The sequence below is a fragment of the Vidua chalybeata genome, chromosome 3 (genome assembly GCF_026979565.1).
Source record: "Vidua chalybeata isolate OUT-0048 chromosome 3, bVidCha1 merged haplotype, whole genome shotgun sequence".
Lineage (NCBI taxonomy): Eukaryota > Metazoa > Chordata > Aves > Passeriformes > Viduidae > Vidua > Vidua chalybeata.
In genome coordinates, this window is record NC_071532.1 from 19,306,278 (window position 1) to 19,331,949 (window position 25,672).

The window sequence follows — 25,672 nt, forward strand, 5'->3', positions numbered from 1 at the left end:
GGGAATGCTTCACTGAATCAAACATTTCTGCAAACTGCAACACTTTTCAGTTTTCTCTGAGGTATCTCTAGGTCAGTATTTAATAATAAAAACCACTGGATTCACCATCAGCTTCTATTCCAAGCTGTTACTAATGCAAGCACTGAATTATGTAACACCAGAGTTTAATGCACCTTGTTGTAATGGAGTGAACAGAGTCGCAGAAAGAATTAGTTATTATCTAGTTTCATTTACTGGTGACTAAATATTGAAGCATGCAGCAGAATTCAAATTCTATGTCCTTGTTTAATATACCACACATTTCTCCTACAGCCAGTAATAGAAAACAGGAGTTGCGCTGCAGCCATGAGACAATGCTCTGTCAATGGAACATCCAGATGCTGCGGTGAGAGGGGGCCAGCTTTCACATGGGATTATGAGGAGAGTAAGGAGCAACATATGTAAGGAACTGCAGATATTCCTTTTTTATCTCAACATTTATGGTGATGAGATCATTCTTTCAGTGGCACAAGCCTGTTTCCTGCTGGCACTTTCTGGTGTTTTGCATGTTCTTGTTTTGTGCGTGTGGTGCAGTGGAGCATCACTTTAGCTTCCCTCCAGCCCCCAGTATCCAGCCCCCAGTATCCTTCCATCATTGGTATCTTTGCCATTCAATTTCCCATCCACTGCAGCACCTTACCCTATTGTCTGGTAGACAGACACTGCCTGCTTTGAACATATCAGAATAACCTTAGCTATGGCACCAAATGGATGACAGCTTTGTCTTAAAGATGGGTGTTTCATTAACTTTCAACTAATGGACAAGGGCCATTTATCTTTGTTTCATTGTATCATAATAAATGGTTCAGTGTGGAACTGTGAGCAGGGAGATAGCCTTGGTAATGTGAGCATGCCTAACCCCTGTGCCCTGGCCTGCTGCTGCAGGTTAGTTTCTAGGGCTGGATACAGGTCTCTGTCTCCAGAACCTTTGCTGTAGAAAGGAGAGGGATGCAAGAGAAGGAACCGGTTAATAACTCCCAGGTCTCCTTTCAGGCCTTCTTCCCTCTTAGAATGAGAAACTGAGAAGTTAAGAGGTGAGGAGGGAGGACCAAGGCAATTAGATGGAGCTTGAAAGGTGGAGATCAGCTACAAAAGTACTGGCATGCAGAATGGGGAAAGAGGGAGTAAATGGGGAAGGACTTAGAAGAAGAGATAAAAAAAGTGGTAGCTAGAGATGTGAGTGGGAAGTGAGGATTAATAGACCAATGGGAATGTGTGAACAGAGGAGAGGACAGATGGAATTTCAAGATCTGTTCTACCATGCATCACATGTAGTTTGCATATGTAAATAATCCAAAACTTTCTCAGGCTTTATGCTGAGAAAGGCAGGAGCATAGTACAGCTCATACCAGAGGAACTCTGATGAGTCCCTGTGGTTTCATAGAAGGCTCATAGTGCTGAATATTGTAATTTAGTCATGTGGCCAAATGGCTACTTTGCTTACAGGGCAGAAGGTATACATGCCAGTAGTTAGCGGGTACCTACTGAGCCTGTTTGTGATGGGCCATTATCATTAAAATGGTTGCATTCAGTTTTCGGTTTGTGCCCATGTTCTCCTCCATAGGACCAAAGAAACAGAAATAAAGACATCATGGCTTGCAAGCAGTTTGTACCTGTTATGTGCTTATTGTGCATTGGTTTAAGTGAGGGCAGAGAAGACAGGACAGTGGTGACTTGGCCTCACCTTGTTTGGTTTGGCCTGCGAGTTTGAAGGCAGCATTTTCCCGCAGTAACTTGTTTTCTCTGGATGTGTCATTAAAGATACACATATCTGTGTGTATATATATATATGCCTTTGCCTTGTGTTGATTGGTATTGTCATCATGAGAGTTCAGTTATTGCAAATGTCTTACATATACAAAGAGCAAACCATGTATTTCCATGAGTTGAAAAAAAGAGATTTTGCAGATGGTGTTACTATCTCTGAATTTCAGTGTTTCTATTTAACAAAGAATGTGGTTTCTTTCACTGCAGACAGCAACACACACGAGGCAGACAACTTCCCCACATTAATCCAGCTATTAAAATCAGATACAATTAAAAGTGAAGTCAGAAATCAGCGAACATGGTAGAAACAGTGGTTTACACGGGATTAAAGCTATCTGGAGAATGAATGGAGAGAAAAAACTAGGAAATGAGGGCTTTTTATTCCGTTAAATCATATCCCCTCCATTATTACAGGGAATAAAATCTCTTAAGGTCAGACTGAGTGCCAGGGGAAGTCCCTCAGCCCCGCTGCAGACCATGGTTTGGGGACAGTGTGCCGCAGTGAAAGTCACAGAGCAGGAGGCTGGCGAGGGCGCGCTGCTCCCCGCGGTGGTCCCTGCCGCAGTCGGGATCCTGCGCCCGCTGCCCAGGGACCCGCGCGGACCCCGCCGCCTCCTGCCCCACCGGCCTTGCGGAGAGCGCGACGTAAACCAAGATTAAACCCCGCCACTCCTGAAAGCCTCGAGCGGATAACTGCGTGAAGAGCGTTCCTGTTCCCGAGGCACGTAGGAAAGCGTCTCTCGCCCACGGCGATGGTCACCGCGGCGGTGAGCCCCCCTCGCTCCCCCCGGCGCTCCCGCCCGCAGCGCCGCCCGAGCAGCGCCGGTGGCTCCCGGAGCGGAGCGCTCCCGCCAGGCCGGCGCGGGGCCCTTTAAGAAAGCGCGGCACAGTAGCAGGGGCCGGCCCTGCCTCCCGCAGCCCGCAGCGCTGGAGCGGCGCTGGGGAATGGGAAGCAGTTCCCCGTCCGGCTCCGAGAGAGCGCACGTAGCAGCAGCAGCAGCAGGCACCCCAGCTCCGCTCGCTCAGCAGCATCCAGCGTGGGGATCAGCGCTCTGCCTGGCTCCCTGACACGGGATGGACGTTCCTGAGCACTGAGCTCAGCCGCTGTAAAAAGCAAGTAGGAAAATAAACATCTGGATAAAATTGGTAAGTCAAACTAGAGTCACATCCTCTTCCTTGGATTGCAGCTTTCCAGTTTCTTAATTTGTAATGTTCTTTGCAAGTTTTTTTTTTTTTTCTTTTACTTTTAAGCAGAACAGCTGGAAAAACATGGAGGCAAAATAAAAGTGTAAAAAAACTTTAACGATTTGTCAGTGTTTGTGCTCCTATTTTTGAAATCCTCTTTCCACATAGAAGCTTTGCTGCAGGAGTGAGAAGGAGAAACCGGCAAGTGCTTTTGTATGTGGGGGAACAGAAAACTAGTAAGAGTTGTAATTGGCTTTTCCTTAGGATATGATTAAAGATTACAAAAAATAAACAAACAAACAAAAAAGCCAGCAAAACAAACCCCAACTTTAAAGAAGCTTGAAATGGCTTGTCATTTACTTTTCCAGAGTAAGACTCGTTTTGAAGTCTTAAGCGCACTGGGATTTGTACAGCAGTGAGAAGGAACTTTTAAAAACCGTGCTGTCAGTGTAAATCTGGATGCCAAAGTATTGCCGGGCAAATGTGGTATATATTTGTTTAAATTTAAGTGACTACATCGTCAGCCCTGGGAGGGCAGAGGCAGGAGATGCCATTTCCCGCGTGGCGGACAGAGGGCGCTGTTGCTGCACCCGCCATCAGCCTCCCTGAAACGGGGAGCCGGTAAAGATCCGAGGGGAAAATCGAGTGGAGGCGAGATGTTTTAAACCATTAAACCAGCAATTGTTCACACGAGCGCAAAGCTATAGTACGTAGCATCCAGTTGGAACAGCCAATGTTTTTAATTTTCATTCCCTTAAGTTTTGGGGGCAGTTTTTTTTTTTTTTTTTTTTTTTTGATTGTTTTGTACGAGATTATCTGAATTACAAAGAAATGTATTAGAGCCTGGTTATGACCTTGTTATCTTTTTCTGGAGTGTGTTGTGGAGTCATATTGGATCAAGAAGGGAAGGGAAAGTGTGGAATCTCTTGACAGAAATGTTACTTCAGTAGTGGTGTGCAAGATGAGGAAGAACTGTCACTCGGTGTTGATCAAATTTCAGGCTGAAATTGGACATCTGACATAGGAACATTTCCTTGGTATTCAGTACAGATGTACAGTAGAGGTTAGAGATCTACAAGGGACTAAGACTGTAAACCCTAATGACTGAATGGCATATTGTCAAGCAGTTTGGGGAAAGGGGAAGGGTCATGTCCAGGTGTACAGCTGTCCTCATAGAAAACTAAAAGAGGCTGACAATTGTGCCATATTTCACCCATATAAACAAAGAGCTAGAAAATGCAGCAATAATCTGTTCACACCTTTGTGTGCATATACTTGATTATGTATCACCTGGGGTGTAAAATATTCTTCTATGTGGAGCAGGAATTTGGGTTTGCTTAAATCAAAGGCTTTAAAAGGAATGAAGATATTGTTTTAACTAATGCAGCTCTCTTGTGAGTAGCGAAGGACCAGAGCTGTCAATTTCCCCTCTGATCCAGCATCTGTTAGAACTCGATGTTTCTATTGTGACACAGAGCTTTGGTTGTGCCTTGAACAAGACTCTTCTGTCTGACTGTATTCCTGTTACTTACAAATCACTTGCAGTGGAGTGGAGAGATTTGCAGGTTTTGAGTCCTTAATGTGAGACATGCTGGGCAAAGCAGATTAAAAGAACTGAATGACCATATGGAATGCAGTCATTATGACTACCAATTATTATGTCTCATTGAAAAGTTTAGAGTTCTACTACCTCTGCTGAATCAGTGGAGTATGTGAAGAGAAGACAACGTTCTTACCTGCAAGAGATAGTAAAACACTTATTGTGCGGCGGTGTATCCGTGTGATGTTAGTAGTTCTCCAAGAAAAAAGCAGCCATTTCTTTATACTCCTTATGCTTCATTAGACATCCAGGTATGAATGGCCTGTAAAAATGATTTACTGGATCGGAGGAAAGATTTCCCTCTTCAATTCCTCTCTGAATTTGCAGGCATTAGTCAGGTCCAACTACTGCCTCAGTAACTTATGGAGGAATCTTTTTCACTTCCCTTCAAGAAGATTGCAAGTTCATTGAGAATGATAGTGCTATCGACACTCTGAGACACATTTGAACGTAGCAGATGCTTGCCTTTGTAGGAGGCTAATTTATGCATTCCAATTGTCTCCTCCACCATCGCTGATGTCCCAATTAAACTCTTAAAAGTTGCATCTCCCCACTATTTGTCTGCATTATGTTTAATGTGGTAGCTGTAGTTGTTTCAGTTTAATTCTCCTAATTGCCTATATTTCAAATTAAAATCTTTTCTTCACAAATGGAGAAGATAGTATGATGTGCCAGATCTGATTTTTAGATCTGTTGTTTGGAAATTCACTTTAATATTTGTTTTATTTTGCTCCCAAGTGTTTTGTACCTGGGAGTCAACACTGTAAGTCTGGTCTGTGGCTGATGCTGAGGTCATACAGTTAACTCCTGCAGAGTTCCCAAAACATTAGCTTAATATGACATTTGCATGTGATATTTAAAATGTAAAGGGATCCTCCACCTGTATTTATGCTAAATTAAAGAAGCGGAGCTTCCTTGAATAGCTTTTCTCATTAGAGACCATTAATCTTTTTACCTGCCATAGCATGCTGGCAGTGCTATAAATTCTGTGACTGCCATTGGAGCACTTGTCTACTACTTGCTTACACTGACAGTAACTCTGCTAAGTGAGTTTAGCCAGAGCAAGACTCATGATTACTCAACAAATTACTGTCAGCTTGATTTCTAATAAAATTTTCATGTCATTGTTTCACAGAGCTTCAGGTTAATTAATCTTTGAGCATTTTATAATAGTTTACTTGATGAAGCCAACTGTAAAATCCTTTCTCTCAGAATGTTTCCAGCGTTATGAATTGCTGGATGTTACCACAGGTTATGAAGGCTTGTTGGTGCTCACACAGCTGTGGTGAATCTGGCCTTGTTCTTTGTTGCAGGTAAAGCCTCTTTCTGCTTTATATAACAGAACCAGGATTCCAACTGAAAACCCCAGTTTCATATCAAAGGCTGACTGTGCTGGTAACATAGTAACTTCCTCTTTTCTTAAATAAGAGATTTTGTAGTTTTTTTATATTGAACAGTGATAGGTGTGATTTTATGTCTGATTTATCTGTCTCTGCTTTAGTGTTTGGAATGCCACATTTTCCATTACACGTGGGACAAGTTTATCTGTATAAGTGGAGACCTCTCAAGATGTCCTGTGCAAGATCAAAACATGTTAACTTGCACAGAATACGAAGGAAAGTAAATAAAATTTAATACCTCTGAAGGTGGATATGGAAAGGAATTAATGCAGGAATGTGTTCCCCAAAGAATATTTTCAGTGAAGTAGATACCTCTATGTAGCTAGTTCTGAATATCCCAGGGAGACTACGTCAGATCTGCCAATACTTGTGTGGATAAGCATCCTCCAAAGAATTAATTTATTTTCATCTTCACATATGTAGATCTGTCATTTTGTGAATGAGACAATTGATGACTGAGATTTTCCTTTTATTATGTGTAATTCCAAAGTTCTTTTCTTCTTCACCAGATCAATCAGAATCCTTGAAAACTTCATTCTCTCTTTAATATCAATCTGTTGTTGAGAGTATTATTTCTTAAATGTAAAAAAATAATGAACAAGATGTCTTTAAAAATTTTTAGGCACTCTACCACTTTAATTATGCTTTCAAAAACATGGTAGTGACCTAATGTATCATTAAATTATCACATTTAAATACTGCGTTGATCTTGCCAGCCAGTAAATCAAGCAGTGGTGAAATGCCTTTTGTTCTTTTTGCTACACCCTGAAACCTGTGAAATAATCTTCTGAGCATTTGACAAAAGTATGTATCAAGTTGATGTGTTTTGTAGCATGAAATGATGAAAAGAGGTAGGAATTTTTTAGCTTTCTAGGGACCAAATAAGGTACTGCTGTGATTTCTCCCTCCTCCTTTTTCATGAATTCAAGAGGCCATGGATTGTAAATGTTCCATATGAGAAGAAAAAAACAATGTGACAGCTGTCAGTGATGTTATTTAGTAAGGGCTGCACTTCTCAGTGCCTTCATTAGAAATAATAAATTTTATACTCAGGGCTGTTCTTTACCATCTTGTCAAATTGTCCCTTTGGAGAGGGAATGGGGTGGGGTGTGGCATGGAACTGATTCACAGTGCAGCTTCTGACTTTTGAAATGGAGCAGAGATTAAAAGCAGTTCTGAAGTCATCTGCATCACTTTTAGTTTCCTGCTGTCACACATTGTTCCATTTGAGAGATGTAACATAAGGAGAAAGGTGTATGGGCAGAAGGAGCATCAAACAATGAAATCTCTGTTATGCCATGTTGTGTATAATGTAATATCCAGGGCCAGCAGGAAGGCTAATGGCACTCTTTGTAACTGCTCTTCCCAGTTCTTTTCACTTGGACTTCACTTTTTTCCTCACATGGGTGTTTTGTCATTTAGCCAATATGGTGTGTTGTGCGTGTCTAGCTCTGCAGCCTCTTTCTGGGTGTGTATCAAGTACCTGTAACTTTACCTACATCTCTTTATTAACTGGCATGACCATATACTTCTGTTTATTTTGAAATCCATGGAAAGTACATTAAGAAACACTGTAATTTCATTTCTCCAAGAGAATCTTTTCCAGCAGCTGATGAAATCCAAGCTCATGCCAGATGAAAAGCTCTTGTGTTATCATTTGCAGTTAATTAAAAAAATAAACGCCAAATCCCTTACAGCAGTGGGTTTATAAATACTGTGTTTGTTTGTGTGCATGTATGTGCATGCTCACACCAGTGCTTCACTCTCATGTGCCTTTGACAGCACGCTGGAAATGATCATATACTTTTAGGTTCAGAACTTGATGCAGGGATACAGAGGTGGATGGAGGAGTTTGTTTGTTTTAGTACATCTTACAGCAGCTGAAACAGACCCAAAGTAAAGTAAAAGCTTTAGTGTTTGCCTTAAGATGGCAACATTTTTGTTGTCTTTTTTTTTTTTTTTTTTTTTTTTTTTTAAGAAAACATGCTAAAGGCTCAATTTTTATCTTTTGGTAGGCAAGCAAAATATTTTTTCTGGCAATTTGATGCCTTATTAAAATGAACACTTACTTGATTAAATGTGCCAAATTTGTGTGTGCTAAAAGGCAGGAAGCTGGGTTTGCTGGAATAGAAAGGTGCACCGACAGCTGGGGCTGAACTACCTCTTGGCACCCTCTCTGTCTATTAAATGCAGATCCCAGTAAGCTGAAGGATTATTATCTTCAAAAAATCTTGGACAGCTTCACTGGTGAGTTAGATTTTTCTTTTTTTTTTTGCTTTCCTTTTAAGAAGGTAAAATTAATTTCTTTTGGGTGAAATCTGTTAAACTGACAGATTTGGAAGACTGGAGTCTCTTTGTTCAGTCACAGAATAAGTGGTGCCTTGAACCATGGCTGAGTCACCTTCCCCAGTGCTGCTCTCTAGTTGCGTGTTTTGGGTCAATCAATGGATCAAACCTGATATTTAGCATCTTTCTGTTCAACTTTTTTTTTTTTTTTTTTTTTTTTTTTTTTCTTCGTTTTTTGGCCAGCATTGTCAGATCCCTGACAATGAGCTGACTATTTAGATTTTGAGATGACTTCTTCTTGAATCTCATTATGTTTTGCCAACAGAAGTCCTCGTGGGTCTTTTTGTTTCAAGTGACAAACTTGCTTGCTTATCGGGACAGCCCTGATCAATTCATTTCACATGAGCAGTAATCAAATGGGAATGGTTTTTGGTCATCATCCAAATAGATTCAGCATAGTGACCTGGTAGAAGGACATATTGTATTCCATTACTAGCCCTGTGAATCATTCAATCTCCCAATTGATTGTGGTTTTTCAGTACTCCACTTGTGTTACACAAGCCTTGTGTTTTTAGGCTCTGCGTTCTTTTCCTGATTCAGAGGCCCTTTGGAAAGTTTCATGAGGGCTTTTGCATTAAGCTCATCTAGAAATCAAAGCCTCTGAACTACAGATGGTTTCTTTCAGAGCGGGACAGAGGGACTGTATGTGACAGTGGCACAGGGTTTGTTGTAATACCTGCAATGATGTGTAATAACTGTAGCGTAGACTAAACCTTTTGGCAGGATATTGTATTTTTGAAAAAAGAGATACTGTTTTTAAATATTATGCAAACTTTATATTTTTATGTTTGTATGTATGCCTGCTTCCCCTTTTCCCTGAGATTTAAACAATGACTGTCTTTTAATCATATTCTCTAGGAAAAAATTAAATTTCTGTCTATGGAGAACTTGATCATAAAAGTATATATTTGTACTGGAAGCTGTTTTTCACTCTTTGTGCTGGTTATTTTTTAATTGCACACTACTCAGGTTATAGAGTGAAACTTGGCCAGGTAGTTCCAACTTCCTGTTTCTTGTTCACTTCCCTAACAGTTCTTTCATCGTCTAATACTATAAGCATTTTGGTTGGAAGCCCTTCAGGGATTTATTTATATTGAAAAACCTTTTCTTTTTTCCTTTTTTTTTCCACTTAAGAAAATACCCAAGAACAAACAAGGACTTCTAGTGATGTTAGGTTTTAAGCAATAATGTTATGCTTTTGCCAATCATCCAATGTCATGTTTAAGGTGGCTGACTTGTAGGTGAAATTAAAATGGAAAAATGAAAACATACTCTAGACAAGCTGTTTTTTCCTGCTTTCATTTCCCTTTTCAATGCAACTTAATTAGGTGGAGGGAATTAAACTACTACAGTGCTTCAACTTTGAGCACAATAGGGACAACAAGAAAGGGGCTGTGGAAGTTTGGAGACTTATGCTCATGCTTGCTACTTTGACTTCATGTCCCAAGGCCCAGTCAATCAAAATAGCTTGGAGAGAATTTTCAGTTTCTCAGCTTGAGAACAAAATGACATGAATAGTCAGGCATGTAATGTGCAAAATTCTTTAGGAAAATATGACATCCCGTACCTCAGAAATATTTGCACTCTCTTGGAAGTCTTGTCTCTCATCTTTACTCAGTGATTAACAGAAATCTTTTCATATTTCAGAAGAATTTGCTAATCTGCACAGGGTGCTGTAAGGTATTTTAATAAAAAAACATAACTTAAAGTTCAGTCTTTAAGTTATGGTTTTTATTTTTCCTTCCTTTTTTTCCTTCCATACTTAATTTACAAACCTCTTTGACATCAAATATCTAGACCAACAGGGGAACCTTCTCAGCCCTCAGAATTTCTTATGGGACGGCAGTCACAGGGAGCTGGTGTGTTACCAAAGACATAAAGGGACTCTGCTTCTGAGGACCACTTTGTATGGGACATGAATGAAAAACCAGCAGAACAAACCAGCACCACCAAAATAACTTCTGCATGAAACATTTCTGTTCTCTGCTTTTTCTTTTCTTTTTTTTTTTTTCAAATAAACAGTGTTGATGTGTGTGGACAGGGTTAGATAGGTACTGCTGTACAACAGTATGTAATAAATGATGTGTATTTAAGAGTATATACGTTGATGAATAATAGATACATGCAGGTATGAGAGTGATCATTATTTTGTAGTTTTACAGTTTGAAAGGCCTGAGGTGGATTTGATTCTACACATGGCTGCATGCGTGGAAGGAATATACATGAAGTTATCATGCTACTGGCTTTATTGAGGCCCTTATCACAGTGTCTGAAACTGTGATTTGTTATGCTGTGATATGATCTGAAATAGAACCACAACTCACTGTAGTGGGTTCTTTCAATCCCCTGGGAATTTGTGTCTGGCTTAAATGCATGGAACTGAAATGTGTAGTACAGAGCTGCAGCTTATCATGAAACCGAAATGTGTAATATTGTGCTGCAGCTTATAGATCAACACTGACTCCATTTGTGGGAATGAATGAATACCTCATGTTTGATGTGCTACAGGAGAGTTCACAGATGATTTCTTATGTTACAGTGCTATATTTCTCATGCTTTTTCAGCTTCATGTGTTTAGTGTTTTCCTGTGTGTAGAATAGGGTGGTATTATCCTGGGCTTTTCAATACAGAAATAGAATGTGAATTCTCCCTGCTGGCTCTTTTTAATGCTTTCAGGGACTTCTTTCCAGCAAAACTTTGGTCAAGTCTGAAAAAGATAGGTGATCATTTCTAAAGCCCTTTCTACACACATTTCTCAGCTATGAGACTTCTCAGTTTCACTTGAATTCTTCCTGCATGATTTTCTTTGTTAATTTTCGCACTTACTTACCTCTTTTTACAGTTCCTTTGACAGCTTGTAACCCCTTGATGCAGGTCAGTGAAGATAACTTCTAACAATTTAGTCAACTGATTGCATGGTAGGTGGGAGGGTTCACCTCCATCCTGCTCCTTGGAGGTGATCATAGATATCATGGAACTTTATTCCTGTTTCCCTTATGACCCAAATTTTTGCCTGAAAATACATAAGTACATACAGGTGAATAAATGTCATTCAAAACTTCCATAAATTTGCTTAATGAAGAAAGCAGACTCACCCTTATTCTAGCTGCCCTGCCAATATTCCACTTTTAATGTACCTTGTCTCTACTTTTTATTTATTTACCTATCCTGTCTTGGCTCAGCAGAGGATGAAGTGTGCAAGGCTGAAAGAGACCTCCTGAGTCACGGAGTACACCATTTCTGTAATTGCAGGAAATTATGTTGCAGGATTTTCTTAGTTAATTTATCAGTCTCTGTCTCAAATGGCTTTTGCTCCTGTTGTTTCCTATTGGGAAGCCATTCAAGAGCCTCACTCCTCTGATGTTTATAAATCTGCTTCTAATTTCCAAACTAAATTTGTTCAGAACCCGTTCATGCCCATTTGGTTGGGCATGAAAATTGTGCAACTTTTCATTATGTTCTTCATCATCAGTGTCATTGTGTCTTGGTTTGCTAAATCCTTTGGATTTGAGAGCTTTTTAGCCTCTCCAGTCAGTTCTCAGACAGAAGCAGGAAAAGGTGGCTGTTTGCGTTTTCCAAGACAGACAGTATGTGTAACTCACCTCTGAGTCCAGGATGGTGAGATGGGAAGAGGGAGAAAGTGGCTTGCATGTTTCTGCATCTGTAAAAAGCTTTAACTGGGGACTTTGTGAGCAATGATTTGGGTTTGAGGATCTAGTGCCTGGGATAGGCAAAGACATTGATCCAGTTCTTTTCATCCAGTCCAGCTCTCCCACTGTTCTATAAAAACCTGCTTGAAATGAGCAGCTGATAAAACTTCTGGAGGGGATGCAGCTCACAAATGAGTTTTGGAGGGCAACTTTCCAGCTGTTTCCTCAGAAGGAATGAGGCAAGTGGCTCCCAGAGCCCCAGACAAATGCCTGGATTCTTTGTTCTTCAGAGTGCATGGAGAGTCCCTGAGAAGAACTGAGAGGCCAGAGGCTGATGGAGAGATGAAGCCAAAGGCCTGCAGTGGGAACCTCCTGCTGTCAGAATCCCACGCTAAGCTGCACTTGAGGGCAGGCATGGAGGGGAAAGCTGAGTAAGGTTTGCTGTGACCTCAGTATATTCCCATGCAGCTTCCCTCTCTGGGCAGTACTTGATGGCATAATTTACAAGATTCTTCAAACGCCCTTAAACTCAGTAGAAAAAACAGTACAGTCCATTCAGCATCCTGCTCTATACAATCCTTACCATGATGCTACTGATCTTAAAGCAATATGATTTAGAATGAATGGGCTTACAAGACAGCTTTTATTTTAGATTGTATCAAAACCAAGACTTTTTGCAGGGAAGTACCAGTCTGAATGTTTCAGATGTCTGAAGTTTACTGGGAAATTTTGGTGCAGCAGGACAAAAGATTCAGATGAGAGAAAGCCAAAACAAAAGGTCTGGCTCCAGTATCACAGCACACGGTAGATAGTAGGTAGGCAGAGCAGGTAGTGTGAGAGTAGTGGGACTTCTGTTCAGATCTATCATCTTAAGGAGACTGTAGTGGTTCAGAGTGCTTTTGAAATTGTTGTCTGTATTTTTCTGTGTATGTTGAGGTTTTTTTTTTTTTTTGATTACCAAAGAAATTTTTTCATTGGTGTTTTTTCATTAATTTTTCCAAGAGCAAGTTTTCAAATATACCTTCTTTTATTGTCTCTGCTGCTTCTGTAGCTAAGAGGTATGCACACATAGCTTGCTGTATCCTGTACTCCTTGTATTGCCCCCACTGTTGGGATTTTACCAACTAAGATAATTCTGGAATCCTCCTGTGTAGGTAGACAATTTGTGCTAATTGTGCGGCTGAGCCTCATCCCCAATGGGTACAGCTGTGAGAAGCAGGTGAGCAGCACTGACAGCAATGAGCCATGGAGTGCCCAAGTGCACTGACCAACCACCAAAGGGAACAGAGGGCACACAGGTGCAATGCATGAACAATGAGGGGTATAAAAGGCTGGGCTAAAGAACAAGGGCAGATACTTGCAGCCTTCTGAAGTTGTGTGAGGTTACTCTGTATGGGCAGATGCTTGAAGTTGTGTTACTCTGTATGGGTGATTGTTGAAGCTTTCTGAAATTGTATAGTGATACTCTGTGTATTGTGGCTGTCTCAGCTGTGACACGTGCTGTGACACTCCTGGGATGAAGTTCCTGGGACTGGTGCAAAAGAATATTTTGGACTTGTTTCCTGATCACTACTTCAAAATAATTACTGTTCCTCTTCTCCAATAGATTTATTTAAACAGTCTTAATAATTCATCACATGAGGTGCTTATGCTTTGATGACAATAATTAGATACATTTAAATTTGACTTTGATTGTATTTAAAGAAGCAGAACCAGTGTCTTTCTTTTTTTCATCCATCCTAATGAGCTTCAGCAGGAAGAAACTAAGTTTACAGGTGAAGAATGTCTCTAATCAGTGCCAGCATAGAATGAGTAGAGATAGCTGGAGATGCCGTGTGCCTTTTCAGAACACAGCATACCCTTTTGTTGTACAAAAAGGCTTGTAGTCACTAACTGATTCTTTGTTAGTTTATGAATAGGGATGGTAATGATTGGCTGATGGGCCCTGTCTGTAAGAAATTAGTCTGGTTGAAAATATTTCAGTTTTTTAGCTCATATATCCTTATGCTTTGATTGCATTTTGTGATAGTCTCCCAAGATGGAGATGTGACATTAATTGTACTATACATACACCTCTATTCTCTCATTGGAAATATGTGACAGAACTAGGAGAGGATACCTCCCAGATAACAGGCTATGATCCCTGTGTTATCCAGGCACTCCTTCTCCCATAGAGGTAAGACAAGTTTTGTGCAGCTCCTGTGGCTCAGTTCAGGAGGCACAGTGAGGGTTCTGAGCCCTATGTGCAGGCAACAGATGCTGAAGGAGTTCTCAGGACACTAAAGAAGAGAAGACTGATTATGCTGTTGATGCTTGGTCAGTACTTGCAAGGACTTAGGAGGCTGAAGTTCAGCTATACACCAAAATGTGGCTTCTGGAGGACTCTAATCAAATATTAATAAACAGTCCCTCACTGTTCTCTCTTTTTGGCTCCTCACTTGTTGCACAGAAATGGAGGAAGCGAATCATGAGTCTGAGTTCTGCTGGTAATTCTTTTTAGAGCTCTTTGGTCAGGATTAGTTGTACTTTCTCAGTCTATAATCCCGGGGAGAAGGTTCATACAGGACAGGCAGAGCCAGAAATAAATATGCTTTTAAAAGGCCATATAATGTCCATAGAAGGAAACAAATGGCTGCATTCAGTTTATAGGAATGACAAAATACTTAGCTATTACCTTCCACCTGTCAACACCCTCCTGGTAAATGTGATACTGAATACATTTAGCAGATTCAAACTCTGAGGGCCTGATGATGAACGTTCCTGCTGTGTTTTCTTTAATTTCTTAGTAAATGTATACATTTGTGATGCGCTGAGAGTACTGTGCATGCTACTGTAAGCTTTGCTTGCAAATGCAACTCAGTTGTTTGTCTAAATCTTGCGATTGCCATTCAGTCATAGGGCCAAGGCAAATGACCAAAACAATCCATTTCCTGTGTATCATTTTGAGGAAGAAATGGACTGGGCACTGAGACCTTCTCTGTGGTGACCAGTGACAGGACCTGAGGGAATGGCCTGAAGTTGTGCCAGGGGAGGTTTAGGTTGGATATCAGGACAAGGCTCTTGACCCAGAGGGTGGTTGGGCACTGGAACAGCTCCCAGGGAAGTGGCTGCAGCACCAAACCTGACGGAGTTCCAGAAGCATTTGGGCAAAACTCTCAGGCACATGGTGTGACTCTTGGGGTGTCCTGTGCAAGGGCAGGAGTTGGACTCGGTGATCCTGGTGTGTCCTTTCCTACTCAGGATATGATATGATTTTAGGAAAAGATGTGTGAAAGGTTTAGCTTTCAGTATGTGAGCAGTGTGTAAGCATACAGCAGCATTAATGGTGCTGAAAGGAGAGTCTCTTTGGAAAAGTAATGCAATAGCTTTGCTTTGATACGAGGAAGAATAGGTAGCATGATCTTAGCAGAAAAGAAATGTGTTTTTAATTAAAGAGGTCCTCATATAATGAAAGCATTCTGTTGTGTTTGTTTGTTTATTTATTTTTTACCATCTAGCACTTCATATATAACCTGGATGTAGCCTGAACAACAACCTGATTGTTTTAAAAAATCAGCATCTCCATTTATCAAATCAAGATATGGAGCTTTAAGTTGAAAAGCTAGTTAAATTGTCAAAAGAGAGTATTATGAAGGTTTCATTACTAAAGAGGCTTTCAGTTACAATAATATTTTTAGTCGCGCTGTTTTTAGACTAGTTTGGGGATTTTTTGGCTCTCTGGTATTAGCAACCTGAGATTTCATGTCCAGGAGGTTTTAGTCCTGGTGTTTAATGGGAAAATTTTTCATTCTGAGTAGGGACCTTCTGCTAAATGTTTTTGTTCATGCCCTTTTTGTTATCTTTCCCCATTGTGTGTTTGAGATATATTCATGGGAGCTTTGTGCACAGCTGACTCCATGGTCAGTTCTGATGTGCTTCCTCGTGACAACACCAAAGGTGTTTAATGTTTGTAAAAGGCTGGGTTGCCCTTGACTTATGGACAGCAGCCAATGCCAAGTACGGAGTCAAAATGGCCACACCTGTTATCAGGTGTGGAAGTAGGAAAAATCTTGTGGTAGATCTTATGCAGGACTATATTTAATGTGTGCTATATAAAGATTATGCTTCTGAAACACAACTGAATTTCACAGTTACATGGGAAATAGACCAGATCTTTTTATGGTGGCTAAGCAGAGTTGGCTGTCAAACAAAGCTGGCCCAAATCTGGCTCTACTGATATGGTTTAGAGCTTTGTTCAGACTATTTGTAATGCAAGACATAAGTTTAGCTGTTTCAAAATTATCTCCTTGATCAATTATGTGAGTATAAGCTGGGGTGACCCTGGCTGCAGGCCAAGTGCCCATCACATCTGCTCTGTCACTCTCCTCAGCTGGCCATGGGAAAGAAAATAAAATGAAAGGCTTGTGGATTGAGATAAAGTCAGGGACAGCTAACTCACCAATTACCACCATGGGCAAAGCAGACTCAGCTTAGAGAAATTAGCTTAATTACAAATCAGATCAGAGTAGGATAATGAGAAATAAAACCAAACCTTAAAAATATCTTCCTCCCATCCCTCTCTTCTTGAACTTTACTCCAAGTTTCTCTGCTTTCTGCCTTCAAGCAGCACAGGGTGATATTCATCATACATTGTCTCTGCTGTTCCTTCCTCCTTAGGGGAAGGACTCCTCACACTTATCCCCTGCTCCCATGTGGAGTCTCACACAAGGGAGACAATTCTCCATGAACCTCTCCAGTGTGGGCTGCTGTACTTTGTACTTTGCTGGACCTGAACTGCTCCAGCATGGGTCCTGTATGGGGCCATAGGTCCTCCCAGCAAACTGCTCCAGTGTGTGCTTCTCTCTCCATAGGCCTACAGGTCCTGCCAAGATTGTCTTTCAGCATGGGCTTCCTATGGGGTCACAGTCTTCTCTGGGCAACCACCTGCTCTGGCATGGGGTCTTCCACAGGCTGCAGGCAGATGTTTACTTCACTGTGAACCTCCAAAGGTAGCAGGTGGATTTCTGCTCCCCCATGGGCTACAGAGGGACACAGCTGCCTCGCCATGGTCTGCACCACTACAGGGGAATCTTTGATCCTACACCTGAAGCACTTCTACCCCTACTGCCTTTGGTGTCTTCATTGTTGTTTCTTGAGCATATCCTCATTCCAGCTGAAGTTGCTGTTTCACAGTTTTTATTCTCTTCTCCAATATATTATGCAAGAGCCATGACCAACATGGCTGATGGGCTTGGCCTTGGTCAGCACTGGGTCTGACTTGGAGCCAGCTGGCATTGGCTCTATCAGACCCAGAGGAAGCTTCTGGTACCTCCTTTGAGAAGTTGCCACTGTACTGACGCACCCCTGCCAGTGCTACCAAAACCTTGCCACACAAACCCAATAGAGTCTAACATTCAGACCTTGTTTATGCTTGAAAATATTTATACAAGGAACCTTCCTCTTGCTATATGGGCTTCATGTCGAAGACTGAGATGAGGAATCTATGTAGACAGAACTGTTAGTTTATGAAAATGGCTTTAACCTGGTCACTATTCTGATTCTTCTTGTGAAGTAGGAATATTGGTTTTCTGGAAATGAACATGTCATTTCAAGACTGCAGATGGGTACAATTTCCTTAATTGAGTTTTCTCACAATCAGCATGTAGTTCTGCCTCTGATCTTCTTTTACTCATTACCAAGTCTTAATTTGTAGAGTTTCCTTTTCAAGTGGTTTTAAATGAAGCTCAGCTTTCCTGAGGCAGGCTTCAGTGACACTTTCTGGGCACTGTTTACTGGGTCTTTTCTTTATCAACAGTAACTATGCCCTGCCCAACTTGTCTGAACACAGTCTAGTTCCAGCTCTATAACCAGAGAAGTGAAAATTGATGACTTTACCTTTTTTTTTTTTTTTAATAAGTAAATATCTCTAAGTGGCATCTATTGACCCAACCTAAAAAAAAAAAAAACAAACCAAAAACCAAACCAACTTTCTTATCCCAATTCCTTTGAACAACCCAAAAGCAGGTCTTCTTTCTTCTCTCATTTTTAGCTTCAAACATCATTATAATTTAATTAGGAACATGTTCTCTCTTATGCAGACAGAGATAATGATGAGGAACATGTTCTCTCTTATGCAAACAGAGATAATGATGAGTAACTGATGGTACTCCAGTCTACCTTTCCAATGGAACTTGCAGAAGAAACTATGCAGTACTGCACTCTTTAGTTATTCTTCAAGAGAATAGCAGAGGGCCTTGGGACTCCTGCCTTGCTGATTCTATATTTGGCTTTGGGATAAGGTAGGAGGGAATATAGTTCACTGGTAGGTCAGAGGATGGGTTACTTGGATTTCTGGTTCTTTAAGTATATATTTTGGGTTTGTTGGTGTGGTGTGGAATAGCAGTATGTGATTCTGAAGACTGACTCGCTGCCCAACTTTGAATCATCTGTCTATTCTGGGTGGGATCCAGACCTCATCAGCATTAATGCCTGCACTCTTACTTTGGCTTCTCTGAAAGTCTATTTTGTCACAGTCCATGAGATTGATTTCTGTATAATCATACTTTTGGGGCTGATTTTTTATTGTATTTGCCCTGTGTGTTGCAGATGCATGTGGCATTTTCCAAAAATTGACTATCTGTTATCTCTGAGTCTCTTCTTTCTCTCCCTGCAAGAGTTGTTAGCCTCCACTATTGGTTGACTCCACTGAATTAGGGAGTTTTTAGGATGAAAGAAATATAATACAGCAATGAAAGTGGGGAATTAGTTTGAAAGCTCCCTTCCTAATTAAAAGAGATGAAATTCATCTCTCACATTCTTTTTGTGAATGTAAGATTCTTTGTTTAGGTTAGAAGATTCAAATTGTTCCATGAAAAACTTTCACTCCTCCACACTATGTGCACATGCACATATGCACACACAGAGATACATGGCCTCTGGACAGTTCATGTGCAATTACCTCAAGTCTTCAAATTATGCTGTACAGGAATGTTTTTCTCCTACCTTTTTCTTCAGTATCAACTGTCAACTTTGTGAGAACTTAGGTGTCTGAGTTGTCCAAAATGAAAATTTAGGGTACTTAAAATATACTCCTTGGTTTTTATCCAAAAAATCAGAAAAGCTTCCATAAACCCCAGATGTCTCAATGTTATTTTTTCCTCCTTCACTTTTGTGGTTGGTTTTTTTTTTTTTTTTTTTTTTTTTTTTTTTTTTTACATCTGTGACATTGATGGAATTTGTGCATGGAGTATGTGGAAATGACCTAGGCAGACTCTTCACATCTTTGTTATCTTCATAGATTCCTATTTCTATGGACTTAAGTTTCATTTGAAGGATTGTCACCTTCTCTGTTGCTTCCAAATATCTTGAACTAAATTTTTCCCTTGTCATGTTACAGATATTGTCTTGCCTCTATGATATTTTTGTATTGAGCTATGCTCTGTTGAAACTTCACAGGCATCAGATTCCTTGCCAAGTAGTGAGAGAAGGCAAGAAGGGAAGTTCTGAGAGCTCTGGCTCTGAACAGTACCACAGCCTTTCCAGATTACAGGGCGGCCTGGCTGAATTTTACAGCCTTAAAATTCATATTCATCTCCTGTAGTTTTTTTCCCATGGACTGTTATCTCCTGAGTTCCATATTTATCTGGGCCTGAATGACTGTCTGTCATTGCCTCATGGTTTTTCTTCTGTCTCATTCTTTGCTTTCAGCTCTCTGTTCTTTTCAGGGTTTGCCTTTCTACTGAACTTGAACAGCTACTGGTTTTGCTTATCCATGTTTAATGTTCTGATGTAGACCTCTTGAAATATTTGTCCTCCCAGAAGTTTTTGGCTCTGGTTACTTTTCCATTATCACCTTTCTTCCTTTTTTTCTACATTTGACATTTTTCCCAGATAATGCTTGTCTCTGTGCATTCAGGCTTTCTATCTCAACCTTCCATGCAGAAGAATAGTATAAATGGCATAGATTTGCCAGAAGTTTTTTCTTCCCCAGGGAGAAAATAATGCTTCACATGGCACCTTTTGAGACAATCTGAGACAGTCTGTGATAACATAGCTGAGAAATGTCACTACTTTCCTGTCCTACTTCACAGAATGTCATTAGAGTGGATGAATTTACAAAATGCTTGATGTTTTAAACAGGTACTTGTTCTAGAGAACATCATCAAAACATAAATAGTAAGCTTATTCTTGGCCAATAAGTTTTAATTCTGAAGTACTTACAAACAAGTAGTTGTTTTGTTGACATGCCATGCATGCCATGTCTCTATGAAATTATATTGCTGTGCAGAGGCAACAGCAGTTGATTCCATGCCATGACAGGTATGGTACTGAATGCCTTTTATTCTCCTTTTCTTCTGTCTCTAACCATCAGTATGCATGTTACCTGATGCTGAAATGAAGTTATGGAAAGTAACATCAACTTACCAGTGTAGTGTTTTGGCAGCGTGGTTTAGGACAGGAAATGCAGGATGCATACAGACAGATCTAAGCTAACTTTAGTTTGGAGAGCTTAGAGATCAGTGGCAGCAAACCTGTGGTGTCTTGAGCTTGAAAACGTGTTTGCCTCCTTTATAAGTAACCTGACTTCTAAGCAGGCTTAGCTTTTACAGAAGGCTCTGCTGTGATCCCTCAGTGCTCTTTTACCCAAGTAGCCTAAATTAAAATTAGAGGGCCATGACTTAATGCAACACAATCAGACCTTTTTTTAAAGCAAGGAATAACCATAGTTTTTCATATACCAAGTGGATTTAAAAAATACCTCACTCTCTTATATCTGTTTTCATATTTCCTTATATTTCCTCTGCATGAAAAGTCTCTTGTTCTTCCTATACCTCAGTTCCTGTGTGCCCATATTTGTGCATGTCTTTGTAACTTGAAGTTTCAGAGATGGGATGGTCTATGGCCAAATGTGTCATAACCTCTTTGCAATAGCCTCATTGGCATTCACCAACACTGACCCCTTCATCTAATGGCTCCAGTTGTCTCAGCTTCTTTATGGACAGAGCAGGAAATGCATGGAGGAGAGTTGGAAGTTTGTCTCTAGAGGCTGGCAGAGCAAAGGGATGTTCTGTGTAAACTTCAGTGGTCTAGACTTAAAAACTGGCAACTGGAAAGCAAAATATGACAAACCCAGTCTGTTTGCTTGGCTCCAGATATACAGTTAAAAATCATAGTAATGTAAATATGGTTGTACTGCAAGTAGAGAATCCAAAGTCAATAGTGATAAAGCTGAAAAAGCATGGACATGAACACAGATGTGCATGGATGTAAATGCCCAACCAATCCTGTTGTCACTGAGAAGTATCTTTGCTGTTATCATTGGGCAGATGATACATTGAAATTTTAACAATGGTACAAAATCAACTGCATGTGGGTTTTTTTGGCAATCTTGGTCCACATAGGTACTTCAGGAAGTAGAACATACTATGCACTCAGTTGAATGTTAAACCTCACATGGTTTAACCAAATCCTTGGTTTAGGTCATAGGCTCATGAAATAGCCAGGTTGAAAGAGAGCTTGAAAAATAATCTGACCCAACCTTTTATGGAAAAGGAAGCCTACATGAGATTATCTAGTTGCCTGTCCAGTTGCATCTTGAAAACCTCCAGTGATGGAGTCTCTAGCATATCCCTTTTGGAGGTCATTCCTGTGATTGACTGTTCTCACTGTAAAAAATATTGTTCTTATAATTCTTATATCAAGACTCGCAGTTTTTTGTTTGTATTTAATGACTGATTCTGCTAAACTTTTAGGATAATCCTGTGTAGCTTTTTCCTTTTTCTTTCCTAAAAACCCTTTACCAAACTCTTGGGTACAGTTTTCCTTCCTTTTCTTCTCCCTCTTCCTTCTCTCTGCTTCCCCTTGTAGCAAAGACCACAAACAGCATGTAATTGAACTGAGAGAAAGTGGAGCAGTTTTGCAGTGCATGTTTCTTTTCCTTAAACAGCAAAGGATACTTCTGGAACTGGATGGTCTGAAAACATTCCTTTGATCCTGAAACTTGGTGCCCTTCTGCAAGACTTTAAATTTTTGGATGTTTTGTTGTGTTGTTTGCCCATGATCCTTGGAGTGCGTAAGAGTAACAGTGAAAATTTTGACCACCAACTTTATATTATGCCTCTAAACACAAAGGTCTTAAGAAAAAGCTACAACTTCACACTCTTCACAGTAAGAACGTACTTAATACTTTTTTTTTTTTTTAATATGGCTTTCATATATTCTCCACTGAAGTGATTCCAAAGTTGTCATCCTCTGTAGAAGTGACATAGAAGTGATGGCATGGCAGAGAGACAGGAACTAAAAATAGCACAACCCAGGAATCATTTGCCGCCTTCTGTGGTGTCTGAGCTTGGAAAAATTGTCCAGATTACTTACAGTCTGCAGGCTTCAGAATAAAAGGGACTTGTGCTCTTTAACTGAGCTTTGCTTAGAGCACAAAGCAAATGAAAGTGCTGCTTGTGTGACTGAGACCAATGCAGCAAGTTGAAAAATCTGATAAAACTGTTCTTCTCTTTGGACTTGCTCTCAATCCCTTGATAAAGTATTCTTTTTCTCTTGGCACATGTGGTTAAATGTATATAGGAAAGAGTATCTGTCCTCAGACATTTGCACTTTGATCTGAACATTTTGGTGTCATTTTAACCCTACTAGTAAATCAGGAGTTTCCAACAGCAGATCTGCAAGATTGGCATAGGTATTATTTGGTGCATTTTATTTCTCAGTGGTTTAAACAATGCATAGTGTTTCTTTTTGCTTTGAGTCTAAGCCCAAAATCTCACCAAAAATAACCAATCCACCGGAGCTGTGTGACTGGAAACAGGTTGATGAATAACTATCATCCTTTAACTGTTTTGACAATGAGGCTTTGTAGCTTCAGAGAACCCTTTCTTTCCAACTCTGCCAGGTCATTGGGCTTAAGATGTATCAATATTTGGCAGTGGTAGGTTTCTGTAACATTTGATTTCTGCTGGGAGTTTCTTGCCTTCAGAGTTCAGAAATGACCAAGTCATTGTGTCTTCCTGTTACAAAGCATTTTTTAGCTGGAATCATTTCTTGTCACTACAAAGCAAAACCAGGCTTTTAATTCTGTGGCTGGAATTCCAGTGGTGCCTGCTAAAAATTGCTTTAATGCCTGAGGCTCCTGTCATTCAGTTAGTGGGTTAGAAGTTGGAGGGACAGGATAGGGATCCTGTGGCACAGCTTTGGAAAACTGTAGATTGGATTCTGTGGTTTTAGGGCCATTGAAAATCTTCGATTGGTAGCAGCAATCCGCAGGCAGAGTATCTGTTCACATTTCCAATCCTTTGTTTCATTAGAATGCTTTAGGAAATAATTAATGTCTGTGAAGGAAGACACATCACTGAACAGCACTGTTTGGGTTCCAGTTGTAGTACCAGTGGCTTAAAAGCATAGAGAAGCCATCCAAGACCCACAGTGTCCCTTCAAAGCTTCAACTGATGCTGTCATGTACAGCAAAATGTACATAATCCTCCGCAGTTTCTATCAGAAATTATTGGATTGCTTTACAAATGTCAGAAATTCCAGATTATTAATACAGTGGCAGGCAAACTGGTTAAGAGCGTGCAGAAGCCTCTGTCTTCCACAATCATCCACTGACCTCACTGTGGTTTTGACTCTGCTGGTGTTCAGAGGAACAGAGATTCCCAAGTTTTCTCTTGAGGGATGGTTGTCCCACGATTAAAGCATATACGAATCTTTCAGGGTTTTGGTCTTCATGGTTTAAGCCAGTTTTGGTAAACTTCTTCTTGGCTGCTTCTGCTTCTAAAAAAAAAAATACATAGAAATAAAGAAAAAAAAATTTCAAAAGGGAAAAAAAAAAGGCTAGAGCCGTTCCTGGAATATACTATGACTTCATGTCGGCATGAAGTGCCAACATGCATGTGGAATGGAAGAGTAGTAAGAAAAATGACTTCTGCAACTTGGGTGGTATTTTCTACATGAGAAATATCACTCTTTTCTGGCTGCCAAGCTATTTCACTCAAGCTCTCAATCTGTTTTGTATACAGAGAAGAGGTAAGAATTGCATGTGTGTGAACTTGTGTTTCTGCCTTCGTCCTGCCTGATCAACACATGTGTGCCTGAGTGTGAATAGGCAACCAGTCCCTTCTGTCTGGGAAGGGACATGTGTGAACATGTGCTCGTGCTCTTCCTCGTGGATCTGCAAACTTCCTACTGTGATGCTGTGCATGCACGTCACTGAACAAACCCACAACCACATCCAACTCTCTCTTCCTTTAAACAGTGGGAGCAGACAGTTTTTATTTTGAGCAGAAATCATGTATCTGGGACCTTAAACATGCTTTGATGTTTTTGCTGTTTTTAAAAATCCTTACTCAGCTGCTGTGTTGTGAAATGTGGCTCTGTGAGAATCTCCTGACTGAAATATGAGGTGGTGGGTTTTTTTTGTGTTGTTTTTTTTGTGGTTTTTTTTGGTTTTTTTTTTTTTTTTTTTTTTTTTTTGCTGGTCAGCAGTGGGATTTTGTGACCTCCAGCCTGTATCTGTACAGTACATCTTGTATGTGTTTGTTAGTGAGACAGCACAGTGCCTCCAGGAAATGCATTCTTTTGCAGTGGGCCATATGGGTAGCTTTGCATTTTTATGATGAAGATGGGAAGATAAGGTTTGTTGCTTACTCTTTTTTTCTTTCTTAAATCTCTTACTGTGTTTTGTCTCTGCATATAGTTGAGGCATCCTAAAAGATGCCTGAGATAAAGTAGAATTCAGCCCTTTAACAAGCACTTGCAATGGACTATTAGATTTCTTTTTTCAAAATTTAGAAGGACTCCTTTTTAAATCTTGGTGTTTGCTAAAAAAAAAAAATAATAGCAAAAATACTAGCCTAACACCAACAGGTAAAAAGTTGAAGACTGAAGTAGTTTTCAACCATATCAAGATGAGGCTAAAGGAAATATAAAAAACTTCCAAATAGTCTTCTATCCAAGTGCACGCAGGCACTCATCCTATGTTTCAATGCAGTGTTCCTAGGATGTCAACATGAAAATGATGAGCTTCTATTGCTTTAGATATAAGGGAGTAATTTGGGTAGTTACTTCTTCCTACTCAAACACATCCAGGTTTTGGAGGGAGTGAAACATTCACATTCTAAGCCACTATGTTTCAATAGGAAATGGGGAAATTATGTGGAAACTTGGAAAGTCTTCTTCAGTTCAGGGGAAGTAATTACTACTGTAATGGTGCAGTAGGTTGTTTCTGACTTGTATCTTACAGATATTGCCAAATGTTTAGCTTAAAGGTAGGCAAAAGGACTACTCCACGGCAGATGATAGAGAGGCTGATGCTATGGGCCAACACTGAGAGGAAAAGATCTTTATGGCTGTTTCTAAAGTCTCTTGATTTATAACTTTTAAATTGTTGCCCACTTTAAGCATATACCTGTGTAATTATTAGCTTAATTCTTCGATCATTATTTCAGCTTTGCTTCATTTTCCTTTCTTTGAATATGTTCTTTATGGAGGAACTGCTGCCCCCAAGCTAACAGTGGGGCTCTCAGTCTCCCACTTAAATTTGACTGAATAAGAAGCAGATAAAATTCTTCTTTATTTCTGTATCCCTGCACTCACATCCATGTTCTAAATGGTGTTTTGCTATCTTTCTTCTTACAGGGGCAGTGCTTAAATCTATCTCTAGCTACCGGGAAAATGAGCTTTCTGTGGCTGCGTTCTTT

The 25,672-nt window shown here is 40.2% G+C and overlaps 1 protein-coding gene across 1 annotated transcript in view; it reads left to right on the forward strand.

Annotated features, from left to right (window-relative positions):
- Positions 1–2,661: 2,661 nt before the first annotated feature.
- Positions 2,662–25,672, forward strand: part of DAAM2 (dishevelled associated activator of morphogenesis 2) — a 170,579-nt gene continuing 147,568 nt past the window's right edge. Inside the window, exon 1 of the mRNA XM_053938696.1 lies at positions 2,662–2,952. The gene's annotated coding sequence lies outside the window, so the exon portion shown is untranslated. The remainder of the gene's footprint in view (positions 2,953–25,672) is intronic.